Here is a 10,517-nt window from a genome sequence, read left to right on the forward strand (position 1 = left end):
TGTTGTTGGTATAACGTTTAACAAACTGGGGCGTTTTTCTTGCAAAAGTAAAACCTCCGTAAAATATTAAAATATTTTTAAAATTAAAATATTTAAATAATCAAATTTTCATCAATAATATATATCTGAAAATTTCTGATGCCTATTAAATAGAATTTCCTGAAAAAACAAAAGAGCAAAAATTAGTCTATTTTTAAGAAAGCAACTTAAAAAATAAACCAAACATATATATTAACCACCATGCGATTAAATCTAAGCATTATCACTAGAACTTTCTACCAAATTAGTTACCATAAAAAGATGCTAATTGTTGGGGGGGGGGGGGGGGTTTATTAGGGAGCATTGATACATAGTGTATGGCTAAACACCTTTGTGAAAGACACACCAATTCTTATCCAATGTGAGACTATTTCTCCACTTACTCCCACTTGCATTATTATTCTAACACCCCCCTCAAGTGTGTGTACACAATGCTTCCCTTCACACTTGTACTGCCGTTTTGGGCATTTCGACCTCTCAAGTGTGAGTCCATAAATGCTTCCCCTCACACTTGTACCGATGTTTTGGGCATTTTGATACAAGTGAGACGGTCCCTTTCTCGAACCAAAGGCTCTGATACCAATGTTAAACGCAACAATCGGGGGGTTAACGAGGGAGAATTTTATACTTGGGGCACACCTTTGTGAGAGACACACCACTTGCCACTTAACATACTCAGCTAGCCGGCCCCTTTTTATTAGCTTTTGGATGACATCTTTCAACTGGATGCAATCATCAGTATTATGGCCATGGTTTCTATCGAAGCAAAAGTATTTTGATTTGTAAGTATGAGATGTCTCTCTGACGGGGGTAAGGGAGTCGAATTCTTGCTTTCCGAAATTCAGTATTCACATAGTCTTGATTAATTTTCTCACGTAAGAATGTCAAGACGTGTACCTGTCGTACTTTACCAATATTCCTCGATTAGAGTCTTCCCGATGTTAGTCAGATTCATTCTCGGCTGGGCGACTATAGTGAAATTAGATAGAAACAGGATTGTGAAAACGCGTGGTTAGCTTCTCTTCCAAGATCATGTAAGGTTTATCCATGGTTAAAATTTCGTGGACAAATTCTTTACCTTGCTCTTTCCTAACTTTTTTCCTGAAAGAGTGGTATCTAAGAAGGTCATTCTCAAAGATTCAGCACTGAAGGCCTTCTTGAGTCCCTTCTACCTCTACACAGATATGTGCGGATCAGTCTTATTACGACCCAAACTTTCTTTATTACCCTTCATGATCCCACTTAGGGAAGCTTTAATTACAAGTTGTCTCTTTCGGGATGAGAATTATGTAGAAAGCCTCTCATGGAACTACGCCTAAGAATCTATACTTCCGTCGAGAAAACCATTAAACCATAACCGAGTCATCTCGATGAGGGTTAGCGCGAACAACTTGTACTTGGATGCGTAATCAATGGTGAAATAGCTTATTCGGTCATTCATGAGTTGCATATGTTCGTCAGGAACTCCTTTTCCTTCATAGTCGCTTAGCATAGGCAACTTCTCCATAGACTTCAGTATTTTACTCTCCATGATTCTTAGTGACCGCAGGTGCTTCAGTTGTACCTTTCTCGATGAGTTTCTTCCTGAGCCGGGGAAGGAGCACGACTACCCCAGTTTCCATCGGGATTGGGAGGAATTTGATGCCTCTTGCTTTTACCTCTATCCTTTGACTGAGGAGTCCCGTCTCTGTTTGTCCAGGTTAGTTCCAAGACGTCAATATGAGTTTTTTCTAAAGCAACTTGAATTGTATTTTCGCGGGAGGGAGCATTTTGAAGGATTTCTTCTAGGTGAGGAAGTCTTACTTCAATGTGTGAATTTGCTGTGAAACGATGTTAAACATGTTGTTTAATAGTTCGTTAGCATCTAACATGTAGAGGTTCGTTGAAGAGGGTAGAGGCCAGAAAAGTCTTAAGGTTGTGCGATTGGAGTTGGAACATGAGTTTCTATCAAGTTTACTAGAATATATCAAGCCAATTCCGAAGCTCGAACCAGATCTGGATGCAGTAAAACAATTATTTCAGGACATATGATATTTTGCTATTTGTTTGTAGTCTTTTGCAAAGAGTCGTTGGACGTATTTTATAATTGAGACCTCTTGAGATTATAAGGATGACAATCTTTTGATTTTGGAAGAAGTGAGACCCTTTCCTAGTGGTGTGGCTGAAGGTAGATCTAATTGGTCCAAAAAGATTCGGGTTGATTTGATCGGCCCAAAACAGGTTTAAATCTATTGATGTATATTTTGCCATTTTTTAAAATAATTTCTCTTAAATACATAAAACATCTTTCCATTTTGTAAATTATTTCTCTCAAGTGCATAATTTTCATAAAAATGTTAAATTTTTATATATATATATATATATATATATATATATATATATATATATATATATATATATATATATATATATATATATATATATATATATATATATATATATATATATAGTTTGTTAATTTTTTTTTATTTTTAAAATTATAAATTAATTTTGCCTTAGAGTTCAAAAATATCTTGGCTCGGCCCTACCTTCGGTGGATCTGTTTTTCTCTTGTTTTATCCTTTTTCTTTTTTACTCTTATTTTTTTAATGACAAAATAAACATATTAATAAAGGAATATGGTTAACTTATAAAAGATAAAACAAAGTACAAGAAGTTCAAAAGTAAAAAAAAAAAGCTAGATAAAGGACAGAAACATAAAGCCTCAAACTAGGAGGATACAACCAGAAACCAAGATAAAAAATACCACTGCTAAAGAACCACTTGGAAACTCTCGGACTAGAGCTCAAACCATGAAGAACCACCATTGACAAATCATACTCCAATAAAAGAGGAGCACAAGATCCACCACCTTACTCTGAATCAAAGTAAAACACTTGATCCGCTAAAGATTTAGATAGATGACATGATTCTGAAGCTATTCGTGAAGGTGTAAGAGTTCTCTCCCAGATCTTACCCAAAATCCAAGTTCAAACCATAAAAATACTTTTCTCTTCTAATTCTTTTTTACTCTCAATTGATTTCTTTTTTTTTTTTCTATTATTTTTTACTCGATCAATCTATTTTCTTCATTTATTTATAAACGAAGTGGTAATAGCTAGCCATAATATCGCACACACAAATGTGGGAGTTAAGATTCAAACTTTAATATTTAAATCCAACTTAAAAATATCAGCTTTTTGTCTGTTGTGATTGAAATTATAGACTTTTTTTCTCTGTTTTTGAGAGTTTAAATAATGCCACTTCTAACTTAATAAATATTTGTATTATCTTCTTTGTGATTTTAAGATGAGATTTAAGAAGTTTTGTTATGTAATTTTTAATTAATAAAAATAAATAAAAACATACAAAATAAAAACCCATAACTAGTCAAAATAGTAATTTGATGTTTATCAAATTTTCTTTATTATGTGTAGATATATATAGATGATAAAATAATTTATATAGAGTTGGAAAACTGAACAGTATTGATGTACAAAGGTCTTAACTTTAACCTTAGATGCATGAAGCTAGAGATACCATACCACAATAATGATGAGAGATGAAAGTATAGATTAGAGAGAAGAAAAAAAAGTGAATCATCTTTTCCTAGTTTGTCATCTAGTGACATGGTGCGAATGTTGGAAGCATGGAAACAAATCAAAGACCGAGAATGACGGCAACCCATAACACAATCATAACTCTCCCATCTTTATTTCAGTCCCAACACCTGTCAATACTACAAAATACATTACATTATCACAAAAACACACACTCCTCAAACTTCATTCATTTCTATATTATTATCATTATCATTTCATTATCACTATCTTCCTTACCTGAAAAAGTTAATTTTGGTGGGTGATTCTTTTTATTATACATATAGTAAATAAGAGAACAATATAAAGACTTTGTTTTCTATTTTCAACATTAGTGTTGAGTTTCATTATGCAGACCAAAAAAAGGAACAACAACAACAACAACACTAGTAGTTTTCTTGAGTCTGTGCAGAGTTTTGAAGGATTATCTAATAAGAAGATGATGATGATGCAGCATCAGAATCCTAATGATGATTCTTCTGCTGCTGATAGTTATGGTCCCACAACATACAACATGTCTTTTGGTAGTCACTTTTCTTCTATTGGTGCTACTGCCATTGATAATGGTCATGTTTCTTTAAATTTGGAGCCTTTTCATAACATGAATCCTTTCACAAGCTCTCAATGGAGAGAGCTTGAGATACAAGTTATGATTTACAAGTACTTGGTGGCTTCTCTTCCTGTTCCTTCTTATCTGCTCTCATCCATTCCTACTTCATCATCTATGAGTATGTTGTCTATGACCCTTTTTCCTTCAGCTGGTTATGGCTTTCTGTATTTTACACTTGATGCATAAACTGCTTTTTTAAGTCCATTTCTAGTCAAAAGTTTGTATCTTTACCACTTTTCCTGCTACCTTTGTTCTATTTACCTTTTGTCACTCAATCAATGTGTGAACTTTTTCATGATGTGTTGCTTTCTCTTACTCTTTCTTGAAATTTGCATTCTTGTAGTGGATGGTGGTTTCAATACGAGGTTATCATCAAGTAGGAAGAGTAGTACTGATCCAGACGCAGAAACAGGTAGGTGTAGAAGAACAGATGGTAAGAAATGGAGATGTTCCAGATATGTTGCTCCTAATAACAAGTATTGTGAGCGACATATGCATAGAGGTAGTCACCGTTCAAGAAAGCCTGTGGAACTTCACACCAATGATATTAGCCATCATCAAATCAAGAGGATCCCTATTCCAACTACAAGAAAATATGGTGGAACTTCATCACAATTTCTTGCTTCCAGTGCTTTTCATCCTTATCTCCAACCACCACTTTCCTTGGATAATAGCATCTTTGGTGTCAAATTAGTTCCAAGTTTTGACCCTTCAAATAAGCAACAAAGGTAAAATGTTTATATCTATGTTTTTTTCTTCTAAGAAATTACTCTTTTGATAACTTTTGTTATGTACTGGTTTCTATTCTGTTATTGATTTGGTGAGTTGGATGAAAGGGGCTTCGAGTGGATGCCGAATGGAGATCCAATATCTATCGGTGCTTCTAACTCAGGATGGAACTCTCTGATGCATAACAACATACTTGGAATGACCAATGAAAATTCCTATCTCAGTAATATCAATGAGTCTCACTATATGAATTCCTTTCCACAAAATGAACTTTCTCAACAAGAAAGACCATTTTCTCTCTTGTATAATCCTCTTGTTCCGATGCGAATTCTCCAATCAGAGAAACCAAGAGGGTGTAGTTTCACTGATACTTGGACTAATGCAAACACAGTTGAAAGCAATGCCAACAACAAGAATGCTTCAGCATCAATAGGTAAATCACCCCTTTCATCTTTTGATCTGTCAATGGGAGGTCCACTAGCTGAAGTTTTAAGGCCAAGCAATGTAACTTCCATCAGCGATTCAACAAGCTCGAATCCATCTTCATCTGTCACAACGAACCGTGTTGAATCCATTGGAACTTCAGGAACAGGAATAATGTCATCTCCATCTGGTGTTTTCCATAATAGAACACTTACTTCATTTTCAGATAGCAGTGGTAATAGCAGTCCAACTTGCATCATCAAGGGCCAATTCTGAGTTTGACTTACTCAACAAGTTAAACAAAATGTCATGTAAATTAATTGATTAGCACCTTAAGTATTGTTATGTTATGTAATATATGTAATCTTGCATATTTTCTCAAGCTCAACTGTAAGTCTACTCTTTGCTTTGTTGTACTCCCTCCATCTTGGTGGAACACATGCCGTCTTTGAGGGTGTGCAAGGTGTGCTATTACACAGGACCTTAAACTATCTCATAAATTATTTGTCTGGTTAAATCGTGATTAAATAGAATTTCTATTTGTTCTATCATGGTTATATTATGACTAATCAAAACATGTCCTCTAAAATAAATGCAATAAGTATTGTTTGTTGTGTGGTCCAAACTCAACTGTTGTCGGATAAGATCATAGATCTAACTTTGACTATGTCAACAATGTTCTGTTCTCTATCCCCCAACAATATCTTTATATATTCGATCTCCTAACAATATGTTATCTTATTTTGGAGCAACAATTTAAAATGTATAATAAATGTTATATGGGTGAAAAATGAAGAACCTTGTGGATAGAGACTACTGCAAATAATTAACGTGGGTAGTACTTTGTTGGAGTCTAGCTAATTTTGTATATTAGAAAATAAATAACTATGTACTATGACTATGAAAGATGAAACGTTTGAGTACAATCTTAACTCTTGTTGTAACGACAAAAATGATAGGGCATCAAACATGTGTGTGTGGTTGGGGTGAGGTGCGGTTGTGGGGTTTGAGTTATGTCTATGAAAGATCAATTTTGGATACTACACTATCAATCACTTTCATAAAATAGGAGACCCTGTGAAATAATATCTTGTCTCCTAGATAACACACATTAACAAAATATCTTATCTCATAATACTTTTTATCTATTAGTTTGCGGAGGAAGGAAGCAGAAAAGAAAACTTAAAGATAAAGTAAGATCAGGTTGAACACTCATATCTATTTGTGACAATATGTAAAGACTTGGACACCTTATTTTTTTTCATTCTAACTTTGACATAGCAACAAGAATTCATATCAAGGGTAACCACATGAATCCGCGGAGAAAATTTATTTTGATTGGATTCGTATTTGGATTTGGAGTTTTCTCGATTTAAAAGGATGGAGATGAGATTGGAAATGAAACACTAAACATAGAGATGATAATATGTTAGACCTAGTAACATGGACTTATGTCCTAATCTATTTAAATCTGACCTGTTTATCTAAAAGTTGTAAATTTAAATTTTTGAAAAGATATATTTGTTATGGGCCAACCATGATCATTTAGGACCGGCCACTCTGAGATAGACTATTTTAGACCAAAACCTTTTGACCGGCTATGCAAGTATGTTTCTAGAATCTTCTCCTTACCATAGGGTCATCCCATAACTTGATGCAGCAGATTTGCGCCTCAAACATATCTAACGGTCCTTCGTATTCCATGACTATAAGATAGCGAGACCGTTATTCCTCTTCCCTATATATAGACAATGGCGGCATTTCAGGTAACAAGTTTCAGACATAAGTTGAATACTCTATACTCTTTCAGACACTAATTTGAGTGTCATAGTGGCAACCTTGTAGGTACGCCCCTGCTCCGCCGCATCAGAAGTCCTACTCTTCCGCAGCCTCTACATCTCTCTCTATTTTTGGTTCCATAACAGAACAATGGCGCCATCTATGGTAATCAACTTTCGATTCCCGTGTTCTTATCTAGAACAACTCGTTCTCGACCTCAAGAAAGATCTCTACCAAAAACAAATCGATCGTAAGCGGTTGTCATACCCCAAATTTGTCCTACCCTTATTTATCTGGCTTACAATCCATATACATACATCATTTAGGTCATGGCCCAATTCATGCATTCATATCATGGTTACTGTTCCAAAAAGGAGACAAGAAAGGAACTCCTGACGCAAAGAACTTCTGATTAGATATAAAGGTCTAAGGTCCGGTCTTATGGCATTATTCTTCTGAGGGCATTCTTGAATCAGGGTTTCCTCACCTTCAAGTCAGAGCATTGGTTAGAAAATACAAGCCTACTGTTCATCTAATTATCCTGAATTAGGGTTTCTTGACCAAAGTCAACGCCGTTGACTTTTTGGTCAACACACTGATCAAGAGCTGATTTTATGAAGAGAGATGGTATGATGACTGTGGAGGCGTTCGGTTGATTCCTAGTGGTCAAAAGTTGATTAATCAGAAGCTTTATTAAGATCGGAGAAAAAATCAGAACAGTTGACTTTCGGGTCAAAATCAGGTCAATCACTCAAGTATTGACTTTTGGTGAAAAAATCGGTCAAAAAAAGCCAAAGAATGGATAAAATCAGGAGTTTGACAAAAATTACCAAAAATAGAAAATAATCAAAAAAGGAAAGTTTTTATACTTAGAAAAATTTTGGCTCTCAAAAAAAGGTTTGATGAGCAGTCCACTCCAGCCCTGATTTACACGTGTCAAAAGTCCTTATTTCAGAAAATTCCCAACATAAAAAATGTTCAGATCCTGGCATGCTACAATTCTCTAGTTGAGAGTTTTTTCATTTGAAGCTGGGTTGAGAAGATAAAATTGGTTTGAAGTCTCGAGAAAATCATTGATCCAAGTCATGACCCAGGCCAAAATCCAGGCCACGTGTAAGCATTGTGTCAAACACATGGCGTGCCATATTGGAAGCAGCTTATTGAGCTCTACAAATGTGCTATGAATGCAAACTTGGTCTCATTCTAACCTCCTCCATTCCCTATACCTAACAATACAAGAATCACGACAATTGGATGGATGTTGAACAAATGACATAGCCTCAAAGTCACACCCTTGCCAAGTCACGTTTTGATAAGAACATGGGCACAAACTCAGGGCACGCGCGAAGCAATTGATCAAACACGTAGCATTCCATTTTCAAGACTGATTTTAAGGAATTATAAGCATCCTACTGACTCAAACCCAGATTTACCGCTTTCTACTCCATGCCCTCTTTTGACGGATACTAGTCTCGTGACTTTTCATTAAGTAAGGAGTGAAATATGAAGCCTCAAAGTGACAACTTTAAACAAGTCAATATGACGGGTGTTTGGCTGGCTCGTGGCAAGGTCAGGCGCTCGGGTGGGTCAGTTTGTGCCAGCCAATGTTTGATGTCATTTAAACTAAATTCAAGACCTCATCTCAAGACAACCCCAACATGGATCTTTCTCTCTTCCACACCCTCTTTAAATTGATGCCAAATGTGGATCCATTGGTGATCTATGGATGAAATTATAAGCCTCTAAAGCGAGCCTCACGAATGGTGAGTGGGCAAGGCAAGTTGCATTTTCTGGTTCCACACTTAGCCATACAGCTTCTTAAATTCAAAAAGCATGCAAAAACCTTACTACAAATGTCAAAACGTGTTCATTAAGTACAAGAGAGGCTAGAATACAATACACCACACCATACACTACCATGAACACTCACCCTATATAATTCATAAACACTTCACAAATCACGGGGACGCCATCCATTTTTTGTTTTCCAGTTTCACACTCTCACTTTCCATTTTCTCAAGAGCTCTCCTCTCATTTTTCTCTCCTCTCTTCGGTTCTCTCTCTCCCCTTCCCTCCCATCACTCACCTTCAAAAAGTTTGTTACACCTTGTAACAAACTTTAACAACCTTTAACCACTTTCAACCACCACCTTCACCACCGTCAAACCTCCATCTCCAACCAGGGCTTAACCGAATCTCTTGCTCCTTCTCCCCAACCTTCATCTCCATCGTTCACCTAGTTTCAGAAGCTGCAACCATCATTTCCATGGCTACCGAACCAACAACATCACCTCTGTTATGACTTCATCTGGAGCCACGCTTTACTCTCCTACCATTGCGCTTTGAAGTAGAACATCAGCATCTTCGTCTTGTTCGTGTGGTGACAAAGCTAAGGAGTTTCTTTCTTTTATTAAGCTCAAGAACTCGTTCCAAGTAAGTATTCTGAAACTTCTTTGCATCCAAGATAACATGTAGTAGATCCATAAGCGTTCGTATTCCTCTGCGTGTTCTTAAAATTCGATCTCTATTTGCATGAAATGAATGATGTTCGAACGTATAAATTACATGTTTAGATTCTATGCGACATGATGATCGTTTCGGTGTAATTTCCTCGCATTTTCATGGAGTTTGTGGTAGTTAGGGTTACATGTATTGCTTTCGGTTAGGGCTTTAGGGGACATATTAATGAAAACAAATGCTGGATTCGGATTCTACACGCGAAACTGAGTCGGACAGCGGTGGTCTGAGTTTTTTCTGAGCATATGTTGGTGGTCCGGTAGCGGAGCTTGCCGGAGAAGACGACCGGAGTGGAATCTTCGGCGTCTGTTGTGTTTTATTCTCTCCCTCCGTTTTGCATAGGTGGCAGCACGTTACTGGTCCATGTCCCCATTAATTTGCTATTTTGTTTTATTCATATCATTGGAAACGTGCAGTGGCTCACTATGATTGGCTGGTTCAGTTTTTTGTCCTCACATGACTTAAAATTTGGCTGACCCATTGATACAAGGTCTTTATGCATGCTATGTGTCACATTACATTTTCAACAAAAACCATAGTCTACTTAATAAATGCTGATACAAACAAAATAAAACAAATAAATGGATTAAAATGAAATTGGTTTGTTGGTTGTTGGGCCACGCGCGCGTTGGGCCTCACCATGCTTCCTGATTGCACTCCCTCACTGCTAATGCACCACCATACTCCAGATTGGGCCTCTGAGCGCCCCTGCTCTTGCCACCTCCCCTGCCTGAGCCTTGTTTGCCATTTAACTGAATTTTAGTCCATTTAGAAAGCTGCCAATACACCCCCACCTGTTTAGATTTCAATTTTATTTTAATTTTGTTTTCTTTTAATTTTTG

At 36.4% G+C, this 10,517-nt stretch overlaps 1 pseudogene; it reads left to right on the forward strand.

The window, feature by feature from the left end:
* The first annotated feature begins 3,612 nt into the window (after positions 1-3,612).
* LOC131626182 (growth-regulating factor 2-like) lies at positions 3,613-5,949 on the forward strand (annotated as a pseudogene).
* The last annotated feature ends 4,568 nt before the right edge of the window (positions 5,950-10,517 follow it).

This window comes from Vicia villosa, unplaced genomic scaffold, assembly GCF_029867415.1.
Source record: "Vicia villosa cultivar HV-30 ecotype Madison, WI unplaced genomic scaffold, Vvil1.0 ctg.000273F_1_1_3, whole genome shotgun sequence".
Taxonomy (NCBI): Eukaryota; Viridiplantae; Streptophyta; class Magnoliopsida; order Fabales; family Fabaceae; genus Vicia; species Vicia villosa.